Below are 12,385 nucleotides of genomic sequence, written 5' to 3'. Positions count from 1 at the left end.
TGGGTAATGTTGGGACTCATTAAATTTGAGTCAAGTTTAGAGGTCCATTTCAAAAAAATTCTCTACATTTCCAAATGATCATAAAATGAATCAGTTTGAATGGCCTAGTTAGAAAGGGGGTAGAATGGAGCCTATTGATTTTTGAAGGGTAAGGCTTGGGAAATGTGTCCTACACCTTTCATTCAGCTAACAAAATGTTCTGCAACTTTCAGATTATAGTTTGGATTAGTTTATCAAGTACCCATTTCAAGGGGTGAGTTGAAAGTGCATTTTAGGTGCAAATGCAGATTTTACCAAGTAGCTTACTTTGAGCTCCTATATCTTTTTCCCTATTGATCATCATGAATAATTTCAAAGTGAATTGATTTATATGCACAAAAGTGTGCCTCTATGCAAAATTTAAAGTCTTCATGAATCCATTTTCTTAGCTTAGCCAGCTGAATCCATTTGCAGTTTGTGAGGTTTGGCAAGTCTCTGTTTCAGCTGCTAGTCGGAGCCCTGTTTTGCATGTGTAAAATTTTCCTCAGTGAATGTCATGTTAGAATGTTTATTTTGAGCTATTTTTGGTATAAATAAAAAGATATGTTTCCAGTTTCAAGCTCTTGCCAATCCATTTAATCGGTTTTAAAAAGGGCTTCTTGAGCCATCTGTTTCCGTGTTCCGTACTTTTATTGCTATATTAATTAAAGTGGCTATTTTCATGAGCACACCATTTGCACCCAGTCAAACTTTTTGTCGAACTAAGAATTCTACTTAAAAGTACCTATGCCTTAGATTTGAGGGTCTATAGAGATTGTTTGATATTTTTAAGAAAGGCATCATGAGTTGCCTGTGCATTGACTTCATCAGGTCCGCAGTGCCGACAAAGCCAGTTGGTCATCTTTGACCATTAATATCTCTTCACTCAAGATTCATTTTGAGAAACCACTTGGTAGAGTTCATGTTTGTATATCAGAGTACATGCCTATCAAATGGTGAGATCCAAAAAGGTGCTTTGACCAGTTTGAAAATTACATCTTCGCGATTAAAAGCAAAAATGTGGCGCAAGTGCTTGAAAGTCGCAAAACTCAGTTTGGTGATGCAAAAAAGGTGTCGATCAATTCCAGAGGTATTTTTAAGGTTCTTGAAGAATTTTGAAGGTAAGTTGCATGAAAGCGAAATTTTTTTAGTCGGACCCACTTTGCGGCCCGACCTTGCTCATGCTCGTGCATTGTTTTTGTTGGCAAATTGGTTTATTAAGAGATGACTTTGTTTCATTATGTGGGCATATAACTGAGAGGATTTTATGGAACTTTATGGTTTTGAAAATTCGGGTCAGTAAGTGATTCATGAAGCTCATTTATCTGAACGATTTAAATGTGATAACAATGGATATTATCATTGTTGCTTATCAATTCCCTTTCAAGAAGTTAATATAAGTGTTGATGATACTTATGAGATTACTAAGGAAATTGCAGAGACATTTGCTCAGGAAATGAGTGAAGCATGTGGAATGGGAAATGATGTAGACATCAGAGAGGGAAAGAAATTTGAGGAGAGCACAAATAACAAAATAAAACCCTTGTTAAGGAGAGAAGGTACCAACATTGATAGCACTTCCAAAGATATTTCAAAAACTAAAAATAACCATTGAAGGTGGGGCAAATTTGTTGATTATTTACTTAAGGGTGAATCCAAAGAAAAGATTCTGCATCAAATTGAAGAGCGGGGGGGGGGGGAGGGGGTTTAAAGAAAACATTTAAAAAAAAATGCAATCAACAGGAGTAAATTCCCCTCCCACGTGGAGTTTGGAGAGCATATAAAACTTTAGCAAATGCCAACAATCCTTCCCCAACATGCCTGTCTGGAAGGCTTCAAGAAATTCAATTGGCAAATGTAATGCCAATCTTCCCTGCTGCATGGAGAGTGAAATTGGAAAAGGTTAAACTATTTACGCAAATGCAATTAGTAGCTCCTCCCTACTTGTGGCACGTGATGGCTGGTAGAAGGACCATAGAAACTTCCAAGCGATATAATCTGTAGGTATAAAGCTATCCCCCTCCTTCACTGTGGTAACTCCAAGAAAAAATGTGGCAAATAGAAGATGTCATGAAGCTAATGTCTTTCCTGCGTGGAGAGTGGGAGAGTAAAGGGAGGTTTAAAATAAAATGCAATAGGAAGGTTTTGAAGCCTGAGCAATCTTCCCCTCTGCGTGGCGTGAGGTAAGAGGGTAGCGTTGAAATCTTAGAGCCAATGGGAATAATCAGTCCTCCCTCCTCCCTACGTGGATGAAGGGGCAAGTTTAGAACAAAAGGTTCCATATTTAAAAATGGTGATGTTGCAGTAGATGAGGCTAGAAATAAAAATCTGCATAATGGAGAAGCCATGGATATTGATAAATTGGAAGCCAATGTTGAAGAGGAAGTTGATCCTGTAGATGCATTTATGAACATATTGGTTGTGTTTGATGCTGAGAACTTAAGCAACAAAACTGATAATTCCGTAAGGATTGGAAAGGAAGTGAAGTATTTAAATTATGGGACAAACAAAAGGAAATCAAATAAAGGCAGCCTTGGAAGGATTATGCCTGGTAATGATATTCATTGCAAATGCCAAAGGTTGAAATTGTCCTCCCTCCTGTGTGGCATTAAAGTCTGCAAACAAGGGTTTTAAAAAGCTTTTAAATGCAATGGTTGTTGTAAAGCCCACACTCCATCTCCCTTTTAAGCATCCTCTCTATCACGGTGAAAAGAATCATTGAAAACTTTCAATCAAATGCACAGGCGCCAGTAAAATCTTAAGAAAAATGCAGTTCCAGGTATAAAGCCATTATCCCACATTGACTGGGCGAGGACAATTTTTACTATTTAAAACTAAGACTCCACTCATTCATAGTGTCGAAGCCTCAAGGGATTTTAACACAAGGAGCCTATTGGGACCCAAGGCGGAACCCACACTCATGAGTGTGCTTCCCGAGGCAACCAAGGAGGCTGAGTGGCAAGTCCAGGTGGAGTTCTAGCTCATAGGTCCTGCTGATGTGGCGATGAGGTGGCATACAAGCAAGCAGTCCAATGGCAATGATGAGGTGGACAAGTGGTGAAAGGTTAGGTGTCATCCCAAGTGGCACCCAGTGAACCAATTAGCGAGTCACAGGCTAACATGTGGTAGGGCATCGTGCCAAAAATCAGGGAAAAAATCAAAGTTAATGATATAGTGCACACTATGTGGAAAAATTGAAAAATTTAAATGATAGAGGCACATGAATGATTAATTCGCTCAGAGGCTAATGTTTTCCCGAAATATCAAGTATTATATATCACAGCAAATCTCTCGCAATGAGGAATGCAGCTATGGAATTAGTTTCAACAAATGTGGCAAATGTGGGATATTTTGAGAGCACTTTCCATGGGAAGGAAAGAAAATATTTTTCAGTTAGGGAAGAAAGGACACTTGGCAAATTTTGGTGAATTTTGATATTTTTCACTCTCCTTATTCCCAATTCTTCTCAATTGTAAGGATTCCATATTTTTGGAAGAAGTGCTCCAGATTTCATGGCTTCCACTTCTGAATTTCTTGACTAAAATTTGTAAAATTCTATGGATCTTTTCAAGGTATAGAGGTTAGAGTGCAGTGTTGGAGATGTGTTTTTTTTAGTTGCAGATCTTATTTGTGTCAGTCATGAGTAAATTTCCCACAATATTGTCTCTAGGCATGTATTTCATTGTTATGAATTGGATCCTTAAGGAGGATGAAATTTGTCAATTTCAAGGAGATTGTGTGATTGTTTGTAGGTATCCTTCAATGAAGGTTTTAAACTTTGTAATTAGTCATGAATAATGGAATGTGTCCTAGATCCGATAATTTTGTGAATGAATTGAGTAATACATTGGTATAAGGTATTGATGCAGGGATATTGTTTAAGGAAAACAAATTTGCAACTATGATTTCATTTTGTAGTTCTGTGTGTGACTCTGTTGCCCAATGAACAAGGAACTTGTCTTTGAAAGATTTGGGGATAGTTTCAGATTTACAAATTTAAAGACAAATATATTTCCCTTTATGTTTAGGGGTTTGTGTTCTTTTCATTCCAAGCTCTGTTTTCATCTATGGTTTGTACAAGATCTAGCCAATTTGTATGTGTTTTGTAATTTGTTCAGCTTGTGGAATGATTTATCTACTTATTGTTGATGTAGTCATATGTCTGTAATTATTGTATTTAATGCATCAAAAGGGTATGCCCCCTAGGTCTAGTAGAACCTGAAGTGCAAGAGGATCAATTAGGGTCCTATGTTATGTTGTCCAAGTCCTGATGTGTTCTATAGAGTGAAATTGGATATTTCATAGAAGGATTGCAGGTTAACTTGGGTTAATTAGTTTTGATGAACAACAAAAATGGCGACTCTTCTAGGGAAGCTAAATAGAAATTGTCTTATTTCATCCAGTTAGTCAGTCCATTGAGATTGCATAGAGTTTGAAAATGTTTTTTATGGTTGAAGGATTAGTAGATGATTTGATGAATCATATTGGGGTGTAGATAATTAAATTGGTTGCAGGCTCAGACATAAGTTCTTCATCATAAAAGCTTGATAAGAAAGTGTAGTAATAATATATACATAGATTCGGTGTTATTTTCCCAAATCCATATGTTTGTGGCGTGGAAGAGTGTTTATTGCAGCAAGATTGAAGGAGACAATAGAGAATTAAATTTGTGTTGAATGGCATTCTTCTGTTCAAAAATGTCCTCTATGCAAGAGGTGGCGACTCTAAGGTAAAAGACCATGCTGAAAGTTGAAACAAATGTTCAGATCTACAAGTCCTATAGCTGCAAACACCCAGGTATTTTAAGAAGTTTCAATGCAAGACATTTCTTCTAAAAATTTGAAAGAGCAAAATAGTTTCCCTATCTAGTGTTTTCCACTTTGTTGAAAGGTAAGAAGATCAAAAATATTTACATATACAAAGTGTTGTTAAGTTTCAAGATCTTATATGTTTTCCCATGATATGCAAGTATCCATGAGTTTTATGTCAAAAAGTGAAGAAGATAAATCTGTAGCTTGACATATTTAGAAGTTGTTGAGATTTTGGTGGGGTTGTGTATGAAATTTAAGAACAAATGAGTAGTCAGTTATTTCAGCTACAATCTTATTCACATATAGCCATGCCTAGTGAAATGTCACAACCATGTAATAGGAAAAGTTTCATCATGAACCATTATGCTGCTCTGAGCTTTGAAGGTATTCCGGGCTACCCAAATATTATACCCATAGAAATTAGAAAGTATATGCCAATATTCAGTGGAAGAAATTAGAATCAACATATTTACATTTGAAAAGATTTTCATATTTGATGGGAGAGTTTGAAATTTGTCAAGAAGATGTGTGCATGAAGTTATTTGTCCAGTCATTGAAAGAGGATGCAAGGGATTGGTTCTCTTTCTTGCCAAAAGATTGTATCTCCTCATGGGAAGAATTAATTTCAGACTTCATAGACCAATTTGCTAAAAAGGTGAGTGATTATGATTTGCTGAAAGAATTCACGTACATACAAATCAAGGAAGATGAATTGGTACCAACACTTAATATCTGGTTTTCACAAACATTGTCTAAAATCTCCAGAAAGTATAAGTTTGATGATAAAGTATGTCTGGATATTTATATGAGTGTTTTTGGCAAGAAGATGGGTTTCTTATTGAGAAACAAAGAACCCAAAACTTTGTAAGAAACCTTTAACACAGCTAGGGACATTGAAAATAATTTGAAATTTGGGATCTCAAAGAGATTTGTGTTTGTTGTTGTTTCTTGTTAAAACACCTTCAATGGGTGAGGCTGAACAAATCATTCCTTGTCCAAATATGTTAAGCTCTGCTATTCCAAATGGTTTTGTTGATGTACGTGTTTCAAATTTAAATGAGAGTCAAGAATCTATGCTGTTAATATCAGTTGTCTCTCACAGTAATGATGGAATGATCAGTGGGAAATTTTGTGATAATGTTGATACAGAGGTAGATTTGTATAAAGGATATGTACCATTTGATTTCTATGCCGGTTATGCTGACTATGTGGCTGCAAATTATGAAGTTAATCATGCATCTCCCAAGGATAATGATAAAGAAAATAATGATGGTGATGACCATCGATCTTTATATGTTGCTGATGTATTTCATGTTGAAGTACCAAATACTGAGGGATCACCAAATGTTGCTGATTATGTAAGTGAAAATGTGCAATATGATGTAAATCAGATTTTGATTAAGTCTGATAAAACTGAAAAATAAAATTATGGATGATTTTGATAGTGTTTTCAATGCAAGTATACCCAGTGATGAATGTGTTTCAGAATGGAGTGGTGCTGCTGATTATAAGGACACTGAGTTTGATTTTCAGCACCTTGAAGGTATGGCAATGAACAATGAAGATCAATTTCAGAGCAAGAGTGATTTTGACAAGTTATTCACTTTCTTTTGATCTGCAAATGAATGTCAGTTATGTAGTTGAGGATACCTATGAGATTTTTTATTATTCTTCTTGTGAAGATGATAAAAGAGGAGACCAAGTTATATACCTCAGTTATGAATCTGAAAATGAAACTATTTTTGAAGAGAAAAATATATGTGATAGTGCGGATAATGTTTCATTTTCAGATTTAAGTGAACCTATATTTGAATGTTTTCAAAATTTGAAGTACCATGAAGAGAATATGAATGTTGATCGTATGCTTGAATCGGATATGGAGTTCTTTGCCTTTGATATAAATGTTCATAGTGCTGACCTCATTGATGAAAATACTGAAGTTTCCCCTTGTTTTTAACAAGTTTGTTATGCTGATGTAGTTCCAAACAATAGTAACATGTGTTGTAAAATTTTACTTCATGATGAAGATAAGAGGCATGGGTTGTGTGATGATTACTTCAGACCACAAATGGAAGTTTTGCAAGTGGATGTAAGTCTGAATGAGAAAGACCTAGCTGAGGATTTTCTTCAGCCAAAGGTATGCATTCTTTTCCAGATTGAGATGTTGAGGATGCAGATGTATTGAGTTTGATGAACAAGGATAGTATAGAGTGTGATCAGCATAGTGAAGTATCATATCTGGATCAAAATATTTATGTTCCTTATTTGCATCAATTGGTTGTTAATGTCCCTCATTCTATGAATTTAAATGATAAAAAGGCAAGTGCTGATGAAAATTACAATGTTGAGAATGAATGCTTTATTTTTGAAATTCAGCATGATGATGCCCTTGCAAAGGATAGAATTGATTGGGATAGTGAAATGTATGGTAACTTATGGGAAGGCCTCCATAGTAAGTTGTCTCATGGTTTTACTTTTGTTGAAACAGTGTGTGATTACAAAGTTCAAAACTAGACAAAAGATATCCACACCAGCTATTATGGGAATGAGATGAAAGAAGTTGATCATAAGGATTATGCTCAGTTGTTATTGAAAGGTGCCTTTGTTTGTATCATGATATCAAGTGATGAGAATCAAATTTTTGATAGAGGTAAATGCTAAAATTGTTTGGAGCAGTTTATAATCAGTTGTCAGTAAGTTGTATATTCTTGTATAGTTGCTTTACTTCAGTTGTGTGGTTTTCAATAAAGTGCCCTGCTATTTAGGTAGAATAAAGAAGCCCTTTACTTTTGAGAAGAGAAGAGATGTATTTTGTTTTTGGGTGGTCTGCTTAATCCTAGATTCTGAATTCTTGTGTTGATCTTGCTATCAACCATCCCCATTCAGAGCCATTGTTGGGACTCATTAAATTTGAGTCAAGTTTAGAGGCCCATTTCAAAAAAATTCTCTGCATTTCCAAATGATCATAAAATGAGTCAGTTTGAATGGCCTAGTTAGAAAGGGAGTAGAATGGAGCCAGTTGATTTTCGAAGGGTAAGGCTTGGGAAATGTGTCCTAAACCTTTCATTCAGCTAATGAAGTATTCTACAACTTTCAGATTACAGTCTGGATCAGTTTATCAAGTACCCATTTCAAGGGTGAGCTGAAAGTGCATTTTAGGTGCAAATGTAGATTTTACCAAGTAGCTTACTTTGAGCTCCTATATCTTTTTCCCTGTTGATCGTCATGAATAATTTCAAAGTGCATTGAATTCTATCCATAAAAGTGTGCCTCCATGCAAAATTTCAAGTCTTCATGAATCCATTTGCTTAGTTTAGCAAGCTCAATCCATTTGCAGTTTGTGAGGTTTGACAAGTCCTTGTTTCAGCTGCTAGTCGGAGCCCTATTTTGCATAAGTGTAAAAGTTGCCTCGGTGAATGTCATGTCAGAATTTTTGTTCCAGGCTATTGTTGCTATAAATGATAAGCTATGTTTCTAGTTTCAAGCTCCTGCTAATCCGTTTAATCAGTTTTCAAAAGGGTTTCTTGAGCCATTTGTTTACGTGTTCCGTACTTTCATTACTATATCAATTAAAGTGGCTATTTTCATGAGCGCACCATTTGCACTCAGTCATACTTTTGGTCAAAATGAGCATTCTAAGATTTGATATGTACTTCAAGGTACCTATGCCTTAGACTTGAGGGTCTACAGAGGTCATTTGATATTTTTAAGAAAGGCATCAGTGTTGCCCGCGCATTGACTTCATCAGGTCCACAGTGCTGACAAAGCCAGTTGGTCATCTTTGACTATTAATATCTCTTCACTCAGGATTCGTGTTGAGAAACTTCTTGGTAGAGTTCATGTTTGTATATCAAAGTACGCGCCTGTCAGATGGCGAGGTCTAGAAAGGTGCTTTGACTAGTTTGACTGTTGCATCTTCGCGCTTAAATGTGAAAATGTGGCGCAAGTGCATGAAAGTTGTGAAACTCAATTTGGTGATCCGAAAATGGTGTCGATTGATTCTAAAGGTATGTTTAACGTTCCTGAAGCATTTTGAAGGTCAGTTGCATGAAAGAGAATTTTTTTTTAGTCAGACCCACTTTGGGGACTGACATTGCTCATGATCATGCATTGTTTTTGTTGGAAAATTGGTTTATTAAGAGATGACTTTGTTTCATTATGTGGGCATATAACTAAGAAGCTTTTATGGAACTTTATGGTTTTGAAAATTGGGGTCAATATGTCATTCATGAAGCTCATTTATCTCAGCGATTTAAATGCGATAACAATGGATATTATCATTGTTGCTTATCAATTCCCTTTCCAGAAGTTGATATAAGAGTTGATGATACTTATGAGATTACTAAGGAAATTGTAGAGATAATTGCTCAGGAAATGAGTGAAGCATGTGGAATGGGAAATGATGCAGACATCAGAGAGGGAAAGAAATTTGAGGAGAGCAGAAGTAACAAAATAAAACCCTTGTTAAGGAGAGAAGGTACCAACATTGATAGCACTTCTAAAGATATTTCTAAAACTAAAGATAACCATGGAAGGTGGGGCAAATTTGTTGAGGATTTACCTCAAGGTAAAGACAAAGAAAATATTCTTCATCAAATTGAAGAGGAGGGGGGTTTCAAAGAAAACATTTCAAACAAAATGCAATCAACAGGAGGAAATTCCCCTCCCACATGGAGTTTGGAGAGCGTATTAAACTTCAGCAAATGCCAGCAATCCTTCCCCAACATGGTTGTTTGGAAGGCTTCAATAAATTCAATTGGAAAATGTAATGTCAATCTTCCCTGCTGCGTGGAGAATAAAATTGGAAAAGGTTAAACTATTTTAGCAAATGCAATTTGCAGCTCCTCCCTGCCTGTGGCACGCGATGGCTGGTAGAAGGACCATAGAAACTTCCAAGTGATGCAATCTGCAAGTATAAAGCAATCCTCCTCCTTTACCATGGTAATTCCAAGAAAAAAATGGCAAATAGAAGATGTCATGAAGCCAATGTCTTTCCTGCGTGGAGAGTGGGAGAGTAAAGGGAGGTTTAAAATAAAATGCAATAGGTAGGTTTTGAAGCCCAATCAATCTTCCCCTTTGCATGGCGTGAGGTAAGAGGGCAGTGTTGAAACCTCAGAGCCAATTCAAACAATAGTCCTCCCTCCTCCCTACGTGGATGAAGGGGCAAGTTTAGAACAAAAGGTTCCATATTTGAAAATGGTAATGTTGCAGTACATGAGGCTAGAAATAAAAATTTGCATAATGGAGAAGCCATGGATATTGATAAAGTGGAAGCCAATGTTGAAGAGGAAGTTGATCCTATAGATGCATTTATTAACATATTGGTTGTGATTGATGCTGAGAACTTAAGCAACAAAACTGATAATTCTGTAAGGATCAGAAAAGAAGTGAAGGATTTAAATTATGGGAAAAAACAAAAGGAAATCAAATAAAGACAGTCTTGGAAGGATTATGCCTGGTGATGATCTTAATTGCAAATGCCAAAGGTTGAAATTGTCCTCCCTCCTGTGTGGCGTTAATGTTTGCAAACATTGGTTTTAAAAAGCTTTTAAATGCAATGGTTGTTGTAAAGCCCACACTCCATCTCCCTTTCTAGCATCCTCTCTATGGTGGTGAAAAGAACCATTGAAAAATTTCAATCAAATGCAAAGGCGCCATTAAAATCTTAAGAAAAATGCAGTTCCATGTATAAAGCCATTATCCCACATTGACTGGGCGGGGATAATTTTTAATATTTAAAACTAATTCTCCACTCATTCATAGTGTCAAAGCCTCAAGGGATTTTGACACAAGGAGTCGGTTGGGCCCCAAGGTATATCCCACGCGTGCGGGTGCACTTCTCGAGGTGACCAAGGAGGCCGAGTTGCAGGTCCAGGGGGAGTTCCAGCTCATGAGTCCTACTGACGTGGCGATGATGTGGTGTACAAGCAAGCAATCCTGTGGTGGTGACGAGGCAAACAAGTGGTGAAAGGTGAGGTGTCATCCCAGGTGGCTCCCAGTGGACCCGTCTGTGAATCGTAGGCTAACACGTGGCAGGGCGTCAGGCCAAAAATCAGGAAAAAAATCAAAGAATGATATAGTGCACACTATGTGGAAAAACTAAAAAATTTAAATGACAGAGGCACATGAATGATTAATTTTCTCAGAGGCTAATTTTTGCCCGAAATATCAAGTATTATATATCACAAGAAAGCTCTTGGAATGAGAAATGCAATTATGGAATTAGTTTCAAAAAATGTGGGATATTTAGAGAGCAGTTTCCATGGGAAGGAAAGGAAATATTTTTTAGTTAGGGAAGAAGGAACACTTGGCAAATTTTGATGAATTATGATATTTTTCACTCTTCTTATTCCCAATTCTTCTCAATTGTAAGGGTTCTAGATTTTTGGAGGAAGTGCTCTAGATTTCATGGCTTCCAGTTCTGAACTTGTTGACCCTAATTTGTAAAATTCTATGGATCTTTTCAGGGTATAGAGGTTACAGTGCATTGTTTGAGATGTGTTTTTTTTAGCTGCAGATCTTACTTGTCTTAGGCATGAGTAAATTTCCCATAATATTATCTCTAGGCATGTATTTCATTGTTATGAATTGGATCCTCAAGGAGAATGAAAGTTGTCAATTTCAAGGAGATTGTGTCATTGTTTGTAGGTATCCTTTAATGAAGGTTTTAAACTTTGTAATCGGTCATGAATAATGGAATGTGTCCCAGATCTGATAATTTTGTGAATGAATTGAGTAATGCATTGGTATAAGGTATTGATGGAGGGATATTGTTTAAGGAAAACAAATTTGCAACTGTGATTTGCATTTTGCAGTTCTGTGTGTGGCTCTATTACCCAATGAACAAGGCACTGGTCTTTGAAAGATTTGGGGATAGTTTCAAATTACAAATTTAAAGACAAATATATTTCCCTTTATGTTTAGGGGTTTGTGCTCTTTTCATTCCAAGCTTTGTTTTCACCTATGGTTTGTACAAGATCTAGCCAATCTGTATGTGTTTTGTAATTTGTTGAGCTTGTGGAATGATTTATCTACTTATAGTTGATGCAGTCATATGTATGTAACTATTGTATTTAATGCATCAAAAGGGTGTCCCCCTTAGGTCTAGTAGAACCTAAAGTGCAGGAGGATCAATTAGGGTCCTATGCTATGTTGTCCGAGTCCTAATGTGTTCTATAGAGTGAAATTGGCTATTTTACAGAAGGATTGTAGGTTAACTTGGGTTAATCAGTTTTGATGAGCAATAGGTAATGCCCATGAGATATGAAGTAGACAAAGATATACTCATTTCTTAAGCTAATAAATTGCTAGAACAATCAGTTGATACCACCAATGAGAGTTTTGGAACCTATAAAGAGAAGTTACTTCAATTACACTTTGAATTATAGTGATTGGTAATAGCAAAGAAAATTAGAAAAGAGGTGGAAGCATTTGTAGAACAAGCTAGTTTTACCAAAGAATAGATAGCAGCTGCAAGAGCCAAACATGCAACATAGTAAGGTGAACGACCTAGTGCACCTACCAGTACCTCCACCGGTTATACTAGATGACAATAC

This window comes from Cryptomeria japonica, chromosome 7 (assembly GCF_030272615.1).
Source record: "Cryptomeria japonica chromosome 7, Sugi_1.0, whole genome shotgun sequence".
NCBI classification, from domain to species: Eukaryota; Viridiplantae; Streptophyta; class Pinopsida; order Cupressales; family Cupressaceae; genus Cryptomeria; species Cryptomeria japonica.
The sequence above is the reverse complement of the archived record's forward strand: the minus strand, read 5'-3'. Positions refer to the sequence as shown.